The sequence below is a fragment of the Falco punctatus genome (genome assembly GCF_963210335.1).
Source record: "Falco punctatus genome assembly, chromosome: Z".
NCBI classification, from domain to species: domain Eukaryota; kingdom Metazoa; phylum Chordata; class Aves; order Falconiformes; family Falconidae; genus Falco; species Falco punctatus.
In genome coordinates this window covers 20101191-20117965 of record NC_137586.1, presented here as the reverse complement: position 1 = coordinate 20117965, position 16775 = coordinate 20101191, and the positions used below count along the sequence as shown (strand labels likewise).

Below are 16775 nucleotides of genomic sequence, written 5' to 3'. Positions count from 1 at the left end.
CTTACAGTCAGTTGAGGGCTGTGTGTGACATGATTCCCAGGAATGAAATACCCCTGAGAGGAGGTTACAATTAGTCATCAACTTTTGTGTTACCACCCAGCAAGATTCTTATTTTTTCATGCTGAGAGACTTAAGGGAGGAAAAACAGAGCTTGAAAAGACTATTTCCAGACATACTTGCTTAATTTGGCTTTGAGTTTGCTCATGTTTCAAAAATTATACCGAACATCTGGCTTCTTTGTTAGTGAAAGAGAGCATGTTTTATTCCCTTGACTTTTTGGTAAGAAAAAATGAATGTATTGTAGTCCACCGTACAATAAGAATCCACTGTAACAGTAACAGTTTGCATGACCTGAACATGACATCATGATACTCACGATATGCTTGTGTGTGCACATGTGTGCGATGCTCACAATATGCAATTATTTTCCCAGAGAATTTAAAACCACATACAGGAAACCCACCTCCATGGGCAGCGAGGGCTGCAGCACCTGCTGAGAACCACAGCAGCCAGCTCAAACCAGCCAGGAACTTACAGGTAGGAAGAGTGATTTACCCAGATGAGAAATAGTTCTTCTCTTTAGTGATGTTCCAAAGAGATCAGGGGTGATCAAGACTTTGCTTCCTGAGATACCAGCCTCTGCTCCCTGCCTATTCAAACAGCCATCCTTGGGTCTGGCTCCCTTGATATTCCTCCCCATGGCATATATAGCCATTTGTTATGGAGAAGGGACAAGTCTGAAGCCCTGTGGAGACTTTAAACCAGTTCATCTGGCCAGCAAACAGTCCACCTCCTGTTGGAAAAGAGATCCAAGGCTTCTCTGTGCTGTCTCTATATGCTTGGGAGATGTCTCTATCATCTCCATCCTCTTCGGTCATGGCCACTTTTAGAAAGAAGGAGAATGAAATGTAGCTACCTCTTGTGACATCCAGCTGGAGCAGTGGCCCCTGGTAAGTGATGGCAGACAACAAGAAATAGAGCAAAGGCAGGAGTGTTTGTTTCATGTTACCAGCTCCAGTGTCAGATCAGGGAGCTGCCGGGTCTCCCTTCCAGATTAAGGCAGAGAACAACTTCTCCAGACCACAGACTCTAAATCATCAGCATTATTGCAGTGAGGAATGCAAACCGTGATACAAGGGCCTCCCGTGCATCAGACAGTCAATCTGCAGATAAGGGTCTGGGGACTGGTCTTTAAGGAGTTTTATTAAATACACCTTAAAATGCAGTAGCAGGGGACATTAAACATCTGCTGCTTACTCACAATGGTGGGCACTGGATTTCATCAAACAACCCTCTCATTACTTTCTCACAGAATCTAAGTGAATTATAATAGCAGGTAAGGTAGCTCGTCTGAAATAGAGACTAAAATTGTTCGTGGACCAACGCTTCAGAAATGTATCTGGTTTATGATCAGTAAAACCTATATGAAAAGACTTTAAAAAGGGCTGTTTTGATTTTATGCCACATGCATAAAAGCAGTACTCTGGCAGATTCACAGAATAACAGAAAACAGCCCTTGAGGAGCAGAGATGCTGGGGCTGCCACTCCTCCATTGCTGGTAATGAATAGGAGATCTTCAGTGATTACGCTCATTGGACAGGATCATTTACTGCAGAGGAGAACAAGAATACTACACTCCTGTCAAAACACTGCCGGTTTCTGCTGACTTCCCCCCTCTGACAGGAGCTGAGGCTTGGTCCCACAGCCCTCACAGTCTCCGTGAGCTGGAGCATTCCCCTCCCGCAGGCAGGACCCCGTGCAAACCGTGCAGCCAAGCATAGCTCAGGGGTGTGGGGACTGCGGAGGCATCTTCTGACAGTCATTCTTCCCCGCTGCCGAGGACCTGCTGGCAGCAGGTCTCAAGGCTGTGCTTGCAGCACCTGCCCTGCTGGGGCATGGGCCAGGATGCCAGGGATGAGAGAGGAGAAGAGGGGAGGGCAAAATTGCAGAGTGGGGCTGGCACCACCTGCAAAAGACTGCAAGGTCACACAACAAGCTGTCAGGCTGTAGTCGCAATGGCCTCGGCTCTTCCACACAGCTCCTGCTGGGTTTTAATTTTATTTTTTTTAACCTTTTAAATCCTTGATTTCAGATTCTATGGTCTTCTCCATGCATTTTAGGTTTCATATACATGCATGGGCACATGCAAGCACATGTATGACCTGCCACGCTGCTTCTGCATGCGTCATTCATGAGAAACACTCAGGTGATCTAACATATCTCCAGCCCAGTGCAAGGACGGTGAAGCCTGCAGATAGCTGGGGGAGGGAGGGAGTTTCCTCTGCCAGAATGCCAGTTCCCCAAGCAAAGCAGCTCCCTCTGAAGCAGGCTGACTTTCCAAGCGCACCCTGACTGAAAGAGCCCACTGATACAGAGGCTACGCTGTCACCCTGTGCCAAATGTGTCAGCAAGGCTCAGGGGCAAGCTGGGCTGTGTGAATGGCAGCCCTTCCTCACAGCTCCTGGCACTTGTGCCAGGCTCCCGTCACCCCCACCCACAGCTGCCCGGCGTGGGCCACATCCCGGGAAGGGCCGTCGTGGAGGGAATGTGCCCTGCACAGCCAAGGGCTGCTGCTGGAGTTCAGAAGCCCACGGAGGAGCTGTTTACAATTGTTTTTCCCCACCGTAAGTTGACCTGAGTGGATCTCGGAGGATCTGAGCAGCTTCCTCCAGCAATCCCCACTCACAAAAAGCCTCCATCAAGCCATGTAATGCAGCAAACTGGTATTGGCAGCATGCTAGTATGCTCCCATGAAGGAATTAGCACGATGAGAAAACGTTTTCAGCAACAAACTGCAGCAACGTCTGGGGTAGCAAGGCATACATCTGCTGCTACCCATGTAAAGCTCTTCTGATACTCACAGGCAATTCTCTGCCTCCTCCTCTTTTTCCATGCAAAACTCAGTCATCGGAGACAGAGATGGGGTGCATTCAATATAGGCATAAACAAATATATTTGCTTTGATCTTTAAACTCTGGCTATTTGAATAGTTCTGAAAGTAAAGACTTACTAACTCCTTACTGGGTTTAGGATGTAGTAAAATTTTCAAAAGGCACATGCTTTTCTGGGGTAAACTGGTGTAAAGGAAGTTACACGAGAATATAGCCATTGAGGTTCAGTCCTAAATCTTCCTCTCCTGTTTTTTGCCAAGAAGTCCAATGAAGTCTTGAATGCAGATAAGAATGACTGTGAGACCAGACAAGACAGAGCACCTTTCGTTTTGCAGTCTTGCCAAAACTGGCTGAGTTGTCAGATTTCAGTCAAAGAGTGAGTTCTGAGTTATTAACAACCGCAACTCGGAGGCTGAATCTATTTTTAAATGGTTGTATTTCCAACTTCATTCTGCTTTTAAATCAAAGAGGAGACTTAACCTATTTCCAGACATTTCTCTGATTAGTTTCTCAGCAACAATATCTAACTGTATTAACACAGCTGTCAGAAGGGGCTTGCTTAATAAAATGTAGCCTTTGTTAAAGGAGAAGAAAAGAAAATTTTATTAGTTTGTTGATCCAGGCATTCTACAGCTTGAATCTCCTTCTCTGGTTTATGTTGTTGCTCACATCCAACTCTTGTCACTGTACCATTTGTCTAGTTTAATTTCTCTAATATGAGTATCTGAAGTGATTATAGTGAGATATTGAACTGGAAGCATATATAAAGTTCTTATTAAACAGTGTTCCTGCTTTATCTAAAACAGATGTAGGACTGTAAAACAAAAAAAGCGTTTATTAAGCCTCCAAACTGTCTTCATCCATCTGGGTAATTTGGCAGGTTGCATGAAGACCTTTTTGTATTTATAAATGGAGTCATGCCCAAAATATAACTTGGTATCCAAACAGCCTCTAATTTAGGAAGGGTTAAAATCCTGGGTCTTGATATCCATCTTGCAGCTAAAGCCTGTCATTATCATCAGAGGTTTTACTGCTTGTTTTCTCTGGTTCTTGTTGGTTTTGTGTTTTTTTTTTACTAGCCAGCCTCCAGTTAACCCTGACTCTTTCATTCACGTCATTGGCATATTGCATGTGTTGTACCAGATAAATGCAGGCATCCTCATCAGGCTATGAAATACACATTCTCAAAGGCCCTTAAGGCTATTCCATCAGCCTTTACTTCTTCAGCACAAGATTGCCCCTACGTTATTTTTTTGCTCATAAACCACAATATACTGGTCATTATACCTTATTGACTTCAGCAATTATCTTGTAAATCCAGAGCAAGGCAACAAATGACCCTATGTTGTCTCCTGCTTGGGTGTCCAATACCTCCAGAATACCACGAGGTCGTCCCTGAAATCACCATCTGCAAGACAAAGCCCCTCGGGGTGAACCCCACACCAGTGGGTGCTCTGACTGCGGGTCTGTTACCTCTGGCAAGTCCCAAAGCCGCAGCCCTACACAGAAAATTTCCACATAAATGATACCAAGACTACACCCAAAGCCTACAGGGTTCAGCAGGTCTGCAGGTTCTTGGCTTTTTGCACTATACAGCGTAGGGACCCGACTGCTGCAGCCGGGCAGCCCCGCCGCCCCGATCCCGGCTGGCACCCGCCACACTGGCTCTGCTCATGCTGTCATGAAACAGCTATGACGTTTTTATTCAGATGTCTCAAAACGGGGACTTAAGAGCCTGGTGCAGGGCCAAACATAAGAGCTTTTACAGGCTTTCAGAATCTATAAAATTAAAAGGGATGTTGCAGGGTTCAGGCAAGATTTCCTGTAGCTGCAGCTGAAATATTATTTTTTTTTCCCACTTGCTGAGTGATTTGTAGAAATTGAGCCCTTAACTTCAGGATCTGGTCAGAGCACCATGTTCAGGGACTGTGAGCTGCCTGCAGTGGAGCCCTTTCCCACAGTACATGCAAGGTATCTTCTTGTTCACTGTGAAACACAGCCGCCTCTGCCCCCAGCGTGCTTGCAGGAGGGTGAGGCACGTGTGTCCTTCCTGTCCAGAAGCAGAGACTTGCAATCCTGTGGGAATTTACTTGTGTGCCAAAGCCTGAAAGATTTTTTTCTTTAAAAAGTACTGTTTATAAAATACTGTGTGAGGCAGCCACTAGCACAACTGCAGCGTGTGCAGTGTGGCGCTTCCCATTCCTGGTGCAGTAGCATGGACATCCCTGGCTCCCTTAAACTAGGTAGCATCGAAAGGAATGTAAACAGCATCACTCTCTTTCTAACTTGATTTCAGGGCATGAGAATGATTTGGAGACTTAGTCTCTGTTAATTTCTTCATTGCTTATGCATCTTTTAATTATAAAGCAGAGGCTCCACAGTTGTCTCCATATTCCTCAACAAGAGCAGAGGAGGTGGGTGCCTGTGTGTGGCCCGGGGACGAGTACTGCGTGGGAAGGGCTTGAACAGCAAAATCTCACGCTTATCAGGACACCCTGGTTTTCATCTTTAGATCCCCAACCAAAGCCACTTGAGTTTCACCATAGTCGCAGAGCAGAGCATCACACCATGTCATTTAAATGCTGGTTAACTCTCTCCCATAGAAAAAAAGGTGCAGCAAAGTCCCCTTAACAACTGACCTTTAACAGCTGGCAGCAGGCAGGCAGCGCCACTTACAGTGGTGGCTGGAAGTGCCTCTGCTTAACACAAAACAGCACAGGCAATCCTTACCTCAAGGAATCACTGCTATTAATGACCCAATTCATTAAACTAGTAAAGATACTCAGTCAACAGTCCCTGCCGGTGGGAATGGTATTGGCTCGGGCACTTCTCCTTGAGATGGATGTAACCCGTGAGCTTCCTCTAGCATCCCAGAAAAAAACAGAAAACTTCTCTAGTGTCAGTAAAAAATGAGGGTTCTATCACTGCCATGCTTGGGAAATATTCTGTGCTTTACAGTAACTATTTTCTTAAGCAGTATCAGGAAATGTCTGAGAATCTCAGATCTGTGAGTTACTTCTTCTCCAAACCATGTCCAAATCAAACTGAACATCAGTTATGGTTACACAGACACTTTAACAGTATATTTCCCTGATAAAGCTAGTCTGATGAGAAACTGTTCAGTTCCACAAAGACAAGTCATTAATGTTTTCTGGAAGGTTTTTCTAATTAATGTTTGGCTTACATTATTTCTTTGTGGCTATACGTGCGTGCTAGAAAATCAGGGGCAGATCTGCTTTTTAAATAAATACACGGAATTACATTCTTTAAATCTGATTTTAATGTTTCAGGGTGAAAATAAAGACTTTCTTGTACCCCAGGACACAGTAGTTTAGTCCTTGCATGACTGAGGCTTTCAATGACATCTCCATGGCCAGGTCTTCAGGCCTGTTCATTTCCTTCTTCCTCAGCTCTGCTGTTAGTCATGCTTCCTTCTACAAAAAGTGACCAGTCTCCGTTACTTTTCTCCCCGCCTTTTCATTTCTACTCTCCATCCATTATTACAGCTGTCTTTGCCGGGATTCTGCATTGCTTTTTTGAGACTTCTGACCCTTCATCAAGGTGTTCTGCACTTTTTCTTGGATGACGTAATCTACCCATAGCTCCAACTTTTCTCTTAGTCCTAGTTCCCAAAATTGTCTTGCTGCTTCTGATCTTTCTCCCTCCACCCTGTTCGATCTTTATTTTTATTTTTCTCCTGACTTCCTCTAGGACATGCTCTGCTGGCATGTTAACCTGAACATGGCTAAATCATAATTCCCGACAGACACAAGCCGACAGAGCTGTAAGAGGTGGCTTCCTGATTAATGCAAACAGATGTTTACCTATCACCTTCTTAACACTTTCCAGTACTTTGCCCACACCCTTAGACAGCCTCCTCTAATATCTGACGATGATAACACTTAACAAAGTTTTCCAATTACACCATACTCTTTCCCGCTGCAATGCAATGTGATTTCTTCCTGCCGCTCTCCCAGCTGCCATGGGATTCAAGCAATCATCACACTTCTACCCAGCACATGGGAAGGCTGTTACTAAGAGTGTCCTCTCTTCCTGCCTAGTCTTCTCTTTGGTTTGAACAAAGTAAACCCAACTGCTCCTAGCAAGTCATGTTTTCCAGACCTGCTGTCATTTTGTTCCTTTCTCTGGCCTTCTGCAAATGTATTTTCAGCTAAAAACACAAGGCATAAACCTCAAACTTCCTAAGAGGCTTCTCAGGACTGAGCAGAGTTGTATTACCTAGCCTTACATATGTCTCTCCTGGTTTCGTTTCTCTCAGCTTCCCTCTTTTCCCATTTTGCAATTTTCCCATCAGTACTAACCATGCTACTACTGTAACTTATCACCTTGGCACACAGGGTTTTCTGACAAATTCAAAGCTACAAGAGTACACAAGATGTCTTCTTATACCTTTGTTGAGAGGATGAGAAAATATACACTATTCTTGTTCTGCAGACCTTCCCTGTGAAAAGAGTGAGGCTTTCCAAGGTTACCCCAATGCCACGGTTATGTTTGCAGCCTAAAAATCTGATTTACAAACTCATTGACCATCTCAATTCTCATTACTGTAAGTGCAAAACAAAACAAACCCCACTGGACACAATTTTCCCCTCCCTTCAGCATTATTCTTAAATTGAGGTTGCCTGAAGAGAAGTATTAAATCACTGCCCGTAACAGATTTCCCTCCTATACAGCTAGTACTTCCAAACTCCAGTGCTTCTCCTTGAATCTTGCCTTTCTTCTATCATCATTTAAACAACTGACAGTTCTAATTATTGTACTCATAGGCAAGGACATAATTAACCTAATCAGCCTGCCATGGAGCTGACAGGTATGCTTTTCTGTCAGAGTTAGATCAAAACATGTAATCTGCAATGAATAGGAGCTCTTTTTCAGCTGATCTGGCAGAGGTTCAGTGCATCTATGCCTCTCCTCAGGCTGCTGAGTCGTGTGACCTTGCAGTTCACAATGAAGACTGATGATTATAAAGTGCATGTCAAAAAGCTAGTCTTCTCTGACCCAGTTTCCAGACACAACATGATGGATAAATGCCAGTAAAAGCAGCAGCCTGCGTTATCAAACAGTAACAGGGACAAAGCAGAGGCGAGCATTGCTTCAGTACTGCCCAGAAATTATGACTGTCAGCACGGAGCCACACAGAGAGCTTTGTTTTTCAGGGTCTGATTAGGAGGCACAAGGTGGGACCACACAAAGATGCCATCCTAAGCACTCCTGGGTATCCATGCCTGTACTAACTTAGCCCCCTGATTGCTTTCTGGCCACCCCTGAAAGAAACAACACCACAAGTCCTTCTGCAAGCCATGGCTGATGTACATTGTTAGGAACAGGCTACTCCATACCTGGTGGACTCCCCTGCTGCTCTGCTATCAGAAGGTCAGAGAGGGAGATAATGAATGGAGAAGACTGTGACAAACAGTTTGCATCTGTTCCTCTCCCCAGCCCTCTCTGAAGTCAGAGATGCTGCATGCCAGAGTGGGAAGCCTGGAGTATTCTTATTAACTTGCTGGCGCATCCTGGACTAAAAATAATACAACACATTAGACACCCTGTCAAAGCCTTGTGAATAACACTGCTGATCTAAATTAACACCAGCTAGGCAGTTACCTATAAATCAAAATATATACAAAAGCATTTATATAAATAGAAGCTCTAATGCTTGCTATTTTTTTCAGTTACTTGATTTCTGTGTGTTTTTCATTTCCTTATTTCTAAAGGAGTTTTAAGACAGCAGAAAAGCTAGAAGCTTTTCCGTCACATTTCCGTCACATACCTAAGAACAGTTTAGTTGTTTCTGACAAACCCATAAATAGCAAATCATATGGTTTGCATAATTTCTCATTTTCAAAGGGGGATAGCTGAAATCCTAGCTTGCAGGTCAGTATTAATGACTTACACTAAAAGACTAACTCAGTGAACACGCAACAGTGAAGTCTGACCCTGCGTGTCTTGTTCTCCGCTGGCTGCTGTGGTCTTCCCGTGTCATCTTTGGTAGCTTCAGCCCAGAAAAGGTCTCTTTTAGCTCAGCTAGGAGGTAAATACCTCTTGCTATTCAACTTCTGGGATTTTTCTTTTCCTGAATGGCAAGGTGCTAGGACAGCTGATTTGCTTTCAGACCCAGCTTGTTCTCTTTTTTGCCAGCATCGATTGCTTTGCCATGTTTAAATCATACAGCATTAGCAAGTGGCAAACCAGACTTCTCCATGTAGGCTTTGTATGCAGTGAAGGCACAAAGTCATAAAGCCAGAGTTAAAGCATGGGTTTACTCTGGCTCTGCACCGTACCTGACTGCTTCCAAAGACATTCCTCTTTATCCCTGAAGAGATGAGCCAATATAAAGCCATCAAAAGGCCAAGACTGATAGTAGTATAACTTACATGCTTATAAATAAATACATGACTTTTCTGTGAGTGCAAGCATGTTTTTAACAGGGGCAACTCCATGAGTAGGGAAGATTTTCTGGGGTACTCCTTGCTCCTTGACGAATGAGCCTCTCCCCCAGCATTTACCAGTGTCTGCTCCGCTTGTGAGGATCTAGCCATCTCCCTCTTCTCATCTCAATTTCCTCTTACGAATGTCACCAAGGCAATTGCTCTCCTCAGCCAGAATTTTTTCCCACTTGCTCAGAGTTTTGGCTTCACCAGCACTCTAAGACCTTAACTGTGCAAGGGCTGGAGCAGCTGCAGCACTGTTGGCAGACCACCTCAGACACCCTCTTTCTCCACTTCCTCCCAGCCCCTCAGCATACTCACTTCCTTCAACAGTTTCCTATCCTAGGAAATACCCCCTTGGTGAAAAATCAACCAACACAGAGAAAGGTGTTTCCCCATTAGCAGCTTCCTGCCTCCCACCAGGGAAGCCAGCTGCCAGCAGCAGTGACAAATTTGTAACAGAAAAAAAAATCAAAGAGAAACTGTAAAATAAGTTGGAAAGTCAAAGACTGGGAGAACATTACAAAGAGCTGGTGTTTGTCACTGTCTTTAAATGAAGTCTGTCTGTCCTTGGGCCACTGTAAGGAGGAAAGTACTTAAAATAAACCTGCACAGATGTTACTGATTAATGAGATTGGATCCTCCTCCATCACCTCTCAGACATCCCACTGCAAGAACCAGCTAAACAGTTGTTAGTCCTGGAGTTCAACCTCTACAGGTGATCAATAGGCATCTGTTTCCAAGGACTGGGCTTCCCTCTTCCAGTGTCATACCAAAAGGAGTGTAAGCAGAATGACACACCAACACTGTTCAGATGATAATGACTTCTTCACCCACCCGTGTGTGAATTTATTTAAACCTAGACTTACTACAAACCACCTCAGTCCTGTTCCTTTCAAAATATTAAAGGAAACCTGGAATTTACATCTGCATAGATGATACCCACATCTGTTACCTTGTAAACCAAATTTCATTGCCAAAAGGAAACAAATACATCCTTAAAAGCCAGTTCTGACTACTAAGCACCCAGATTATGGCTCACAAACTGCACAGGACCCAACCCCAGAGGCCTGAGGGCTAGAGAGAGAAAATATGCAGACAAGAGTGGACAGCTAGAAACGAATGTCCCAGTCCAAATGGTCCCTTAGGAATATGGACAAAGGCAAAGCACTGGCATTTATAATAAGGAATCTGAAATCTTAACCTAGTGCTTCAGATTGCACCCTGAGGTCAGCTAAACCAGGCAGAACATCAGCACTCTGGGAAGATTCTGAAAACTATGAAGGACTCGATAATGTGTAGTTGTGACATGCTGGACATCAGTGTCAGATCCCTGTTGTTGTTACACAACTGAAAATACAGCAAGCAAGATGTTTGTGATGACATAGTTTGATTTTAGTATTTCAAAACCCAGATATTTTGCATATATTTCTGAAGCTATACTGCTGAAGAGAGCTGATTTATGCATGCCTTCATATTCACAAGTGATGGTGGAGTGCTGGCCAAAAAGAAATCCGAAGGAGTCTGAAGTAAGTGGAGGTCTGGTATTTAGTATTACAGTCAAACCAAATGTGAGACCACTGCAGGCTGAGCAAGGGCTTGGCTTTGCAAGCAGAGTTGAAACAAGAAGTTGAAGCAACAAACTGAACTATCTATGCCTAGATACTGTCCATGCCATTTTTATAAGATGCACATTGAAGGGCAGCTAAAGGGACAGCAAACTCCAAGGAGTCATGGGATCCCCCATAGCCATTGGACCCTGATTGGCTTTAATGTGTAGGAAATAGGAATTAAAACCAGAAGGTGAGCCTCTTGAAGCAATATAGAGTCCTAGGAGGCTCTTAAATTTATTCTGATTTTATCTAGAAACATGAGGATGGATTCTAACTTTAATCTTAAGCACACTTGCTCAAACTTTGTGGCTATTAAGCACTTCACAGTTTAACTGCTGCTTACTTGTGCTCATAGCCCCAGTAAGATATCAGCTGCAATGTAGTTACACAGATAGACACATCTGAGAAAGAGCTGAATCTTACTCATCCTAACTGTTAAAAGCCTATTAAAGCATTGTATGTAAGATACATAATAAGCTATTACTGACAAATGCCTAAATTGGTAGACTAGATTGGTAAGGTTTCTGACAAAGAGGCTGTTCCTGTGTCCTGTGTGCCTGTTTGCACTACATCCAGGGCAAAGAACGCGACATCCTGACGGGTTCAGCAGTGTGAATCCCAAAACCGGTTCTCTGAACAATAACTTTCCATCAGCCTGGTGACAGGATGCTTCTAATCATAGACATTGCAGAGCTGCTCTTTTGAGGACTCGTTCTACTCGAACTTTCTCACGCAGAGCAGGTAAAGCAGGAAAACAGCTTTCAGTGGAAAAGCAAGCAAACAACAAGAAAAAAAAAACACCTCTGCGTACAGGTAGATGAAGAGTCTGGGAATCTTTTGATCCCTTGGACTCAGTGATCCTCCAGCAGAACAGAGAAGCGCTGATTGAGGAAAAATAATGCCAAATAACTGTATTTCTGTAGGAGAAAGACTAAAATGGGGCTAGGAGTGAATGGGAAAATGTGATTGTCTGTGAAGCGGGCTGGGTGAAAACCTAGCATTGCCACAATCAAACTGGAGCTTTGCTTTTGGCTGCCGGGGAGCCAGGCTTTAACCACTGAGTTCCGTGAGGACATACACAATATAAACAGTGCTCACTCTGGGAGTTTAAAAATTTACCATAAAGACATTTTTTAAATTCATCATTTGGATGAATCATAAAGAAGTCTAAGTATAAAGAAAGTATTACAAAGAAATTAAGAAACTTTATTTCCATCTGAGGTAAACAACTATAACAGGCATTACTGAGAGAAACATTAAGATTGTTACTGCTAAAGCTCAGATAGAGCTGCCAAATTGCCAGTAAGGTACACTTCACCTTTGACAAAACTTGCCCATGTGAGTTTCAAAAATACTGAAGTCTTGTATTTATCAATATCATAGTAATGCATATATTGTTATATACATCTATATGCATGTATACACACAAAGTAAAGCTCATTGGTGAGCTTATTTTTGTCTATGGACTAGAATACTTGTGTTTGAAATGTTATGCTGGTTTAACAACCCTTGGGTTATAAACATTATATTGCTAGCCTGTACCTAACTGAGCTCTCACTCAAATCAAAATAGCTGGAAAATTTCTGACAAGGATAGGATTTTATTAAATAATCAACTCATGCAAATGCAGAGTTCCAACAACATGGTGTGATTCTTGTAGATGTTCTCCTCATTTCTCCTCAACTGTACACCTGGGCCAAAGGGCACCACACACCTAGGAGTTCTGGCTTCCCAGCTGATGAGCTCTTGGCAGTTCCTAGGCTTTGTTACATCCTTAGGTCTCAGCTCAGCTGCCTTCAGCGTAAGACTGTGGGGCCCCTGTGGCCTACAGCTCAGAAACTATATATGCTATAAACCAGGATCTTCCCTCTTTTCAGAGAGTACTTTTGAACTCTTGGTTTTTTCAGAGATCAATCAGAACAAGATTAATTTTGCTAATATTGGTGTCTTCCAGAAGTTGGAAGTGCTTTTTCCACCCAGTCCTGATCACTTTTTCAAGCATGAAATACCTGTTTTTACAGAAGGAAGCTGAAAATTTTCATCATCTCAGCTGGCATTGTTCTCCAGTGTTAACCACGGGCCACTCTGTGCATTGCCAACCACAACTGGCAAGTGGGTTAGTTCAAACTCCAGACCTACTTCCCACTGTTTAATATGCACATTCGTATCTTGTTAAAAAAAATTTTGACGAAGGATCTCGTGAAGTATTTTAAATTAAGTGGGAATCAGCTAACACAAGGACCTAAACATCCAAGAGATGTACAAGCATGCAGAAACTATAGCACATAGAAACTCCCATTCGCCTCTGGGGTCCATGACAGTCCAAAGGCTAGATGTGTGAAAAAGGCACTCGGGTATGGAAGAAACCCATGGGTACTCCCCTTTCCTGGAGCCTGTTGAGCTCTACATAAACACTGCCCCAGAAGAAACATATTGTCTTCCAAGGACAGCAGCTTTCCTTTGAATCATGTGAACCTGTCAAATTCATTGCAATTCTTTTATATGTATGCGCACACACACACACACACACATATATACATATACACACACATCCTGTGCTGTGACAATAATAGCAATGAAGAAATATGATGCTCATCCAAATAATAGCACTACTTTCAAATGAAACAGAAAAAAAAACTAGTGGAAAAAACCCAGAATTTTAAAAGATTTATTGATAAATAACTTCAGGTCTTCATTTACTGACATTCAGCCTTTTTCCTAAGCAAGCCAATATTGATCCATATAGCAAGGGAGAAAACATAAAATATTTACTCCTTCACAGAATAACAGTAAGCAAAATTTTTGCTAGGTAGCCAGAGATCTGCGCAGGATGGTGGGCGTACATGGGGAGTAGTCTGTTAACAGAGCTGTTATGCATATTTTGCGTAGGCTGCTCCTCGTGTTTTGAGCTTCTCCTGAAAGGCCAAGATTTTCCACCTGGAACAGAGGCGGGTGTTCATTCACCCAACGAAAATTAGTCTCTGGTGCAGGTTTAAGGCAACTGGCAGTGTAGGCCTTAACTCAATGAACCTGGAAGGGCCCACACCTCCCACACCACTGCCTTTCAAATGAGAAATTCCTCGGCACAAAAGCCTCAGCCCACGGGACTTCTCCAGACAAACAATCAGCCTGCAGTGCTTCACTGGGCATAAGGGTCTTGGCAAGGCGCCATTCACTATCATTAAAAGTGTTTATAAAAAAAATGTTCATTTTTGGCCAGCTTTTTTTCCAATGCCAGGCCTCCACCCCCACATCTTCAGTGGAATGTGTTAATAATTTGCTTTGTGGAGATGAAAGGCTCTTTGATAGGAGAAGCATAAACACATCTCACTGTGCTCAAAGGTCTTTGTCCCACAATAGAAGCATAGTTTCTGTACAGTGGCTTGAACGGAAAGAACAGACACATTTCTGAATCACTTTTCACTATTTTCTCTGCCTTCCCCCCCACCCCACCCCCGCCTCTATCTCTTCCTTTATTTCTTATAGTCTCTTGTCAATCCTTGTGTGGAATACAAACAGGCAACTCGTTCCAGACAAGAAATCCTCACTGATACTAGCAGCAGATGGATTAAAAATACCAGCCAGTCCCCACAGTCTGCAGTGTCAGAAGCCAAAAGTCACACAGAAACATGAGTCTGTCCCCGAGTACATGACTGAACATAATCTGGAGCTGTGTGTAGCACGGGAGGAGGGAAGAAACCAGGAGCTATTGTCTTCTGACACTCTCGTCAACAGCAGGTTGCAGGGCCTACTGAGTAACTACAACTGGGAGATTATTATTCATCAGAAGAAAAAAAATATGTTATAGTTACCTCAAAATGCAGTATGCAGTAGCAAGCACTGCCTAACTGGTGTGTCCTGGCTATAGTGTGTCCCTTTCATTACCCAGTTTGAGCAATTGCATACATCTCCTCTATACCAACATCACCCCTTCGGAAGCCCAACCTAATAGCGCTAAACCACAGCATCAGTCTTCCGTTCCATTTTTACCAGATCCCAAAGGGATAAGGACACGACTGAGATGTGGCCCTTACTCCTTTCTTGGTTTAAATGTCAACACAAGTCTTAATCACCAACTGTCTCTTGAGGCACTAGCACTTCAGGACATCTTTCAGGATGGGCATTGTGTAGGCTTGCTTCCTTTCCTTCTTGCGTTTCCTTTTGATACAAGCGATGACTCTTTCCATGATACACTGTCTCACCTTTACCCGTGCTTTGTTTTCCTAAAGTATTCACTGTTCTCACTCTATGCTTCTATTTGCTTTTGACAGATTATTATTTTTTCTATTCATGACAGCCCTATCTAATCATTTTCAAATCATTTTACAGATGGTTCACCTAATGCTTCTTAAGCATCATCATTCAGTCATTAGGATAACATGCTCAGATATGATGAAGTGACTTGAGAGACTATACTGTTTTTAAAGGCATTCAGTCACTGCTCCATGCAGTGTTAAGCGCTACGTTGTAGACTATGACTACATGTTTGGGAATGGACAACAGCCCATCAGCTCCATTTGCAATCTGCAGTGAAGCAGCATCAGTCTAGACATGCACAGCAACCTGCTCTCTTCTGGGAGAGACGATGCTTCTGGTGCTCAGGGCTCAGCCAATGCTTTTCAGGTGTATGTCCTGCTTTCACAAGGATTTTAAGTCCTTACTGAACTCTACCCAGAGTGTCACTACTGAAAAGAGGGACCGAAGTTTCTTAGCAAAAATGTAAGAGTTTAAGAAAAATGTAAGGATTGTAACTTAAATGTAAGTTTGCCTCAGTGCAAGCAAAGCCCATAGTCTCTGAGCTTACCTGACGTGACTCGAGTGGATAGTTTTAAGTCTCCGACAGTAGAGTTTGTACTGTGGGTAGAGGGGGGATTTAGCAGCTTTGAGGTACAGCAGCTCAGCAAGTGCTAATCTGGTCACTCTGTGCTGCTAATCTTGCTCTTTTCTATAATCATTGTTTCCAGCCCTGGTGTTCCAGCAAACACAATCACATCTTGTCATCTGCAACATTTCCTCTTATGTAATACTCTCTGATAACATTAACGTCAAGCCTGAGTTTCGGCTGTGGTCCCAGTCCTGCCCTAGGAAGGGAGGATGGCTGACGTTGCAAGAGGCACTTGGACTGACAGGAGTGAAGGTGAGTGAGGACCCCTCCTGATGGTTTCACATTTTTAAGCTAAATGGTGTGGGATAAAAGAGCACATCTTGAAAATACTGCTGAGTGACCATGGACAGTATGTATTTTTGCTCATCCTAATGCGTGAGAGCTCTGGATCCACATTCAGTGTAAGGTGTCCCTTAATACCACATTTTGCCAAAAGTTCACTGCCTTTTTTAGCTTTCCTAAATATACCTTCCCACAATCCTGTGTGAAATAGTGACCATGTATTTTGACATGGTTTCAGTGTAAAACCACCTAAGAATGGCAGTTTCAATTAGGCGTTTTGGGCCCATTCAGAGCAGAAACTTAGGGAGTGCCGTGATACTGCGGAGCAAAGCAAATATTTGCACAACCCCTGGAGACCTAGGAGCACCAAGTTGAAAGCAGACCTATTGTGTGCTGCCGCCTCCAGCCAGCATCTGTGTATTTCTGGTAGGCATAAGCAGGTTGGAGCTGCTGTGCATCTCTCCCGTCCTAGTGTCAACCTCTGGCAGAATGGTGGAGCAGAAAGTTTTGTGGGGCCAAGGGGAAGGATAGCATTTTAAAGTGTAGTGGAAAATTCCCCAGAGCTTCTCTGCGTGCATCTGATTCAAAACATCTCTGACTCAAAGTGGTTTTTAAGGGAAAGCTGTTTTCCTGCAACAGGGGTATAGTGCTGAGG

At 43.5% G+C, this 16775-nt stretch overlaps 1 protein-coding gene across 1 annotated transcript in view; it reads right to left on the bottom strand.

Annotated features, from left to right (window-relative positions):
• IL31RA (interleukin 31 receptor A) overlaps nt 1-16775 on the bottom strand; it is a 238220-nt gene that overhangs the window by 14897 nt on the left and 206548 nt on the right. The window contains exon 17 of the mRNA XM_080372935.1: nt 1-16775. This exon is cut by the window's left edge and continues 12771 nt beyond it; it is cut by the window's right edge and continues 17845 nt beyond it. The gene's annotated coding sequence lies outside the window, so the exon portion shown is untranslated.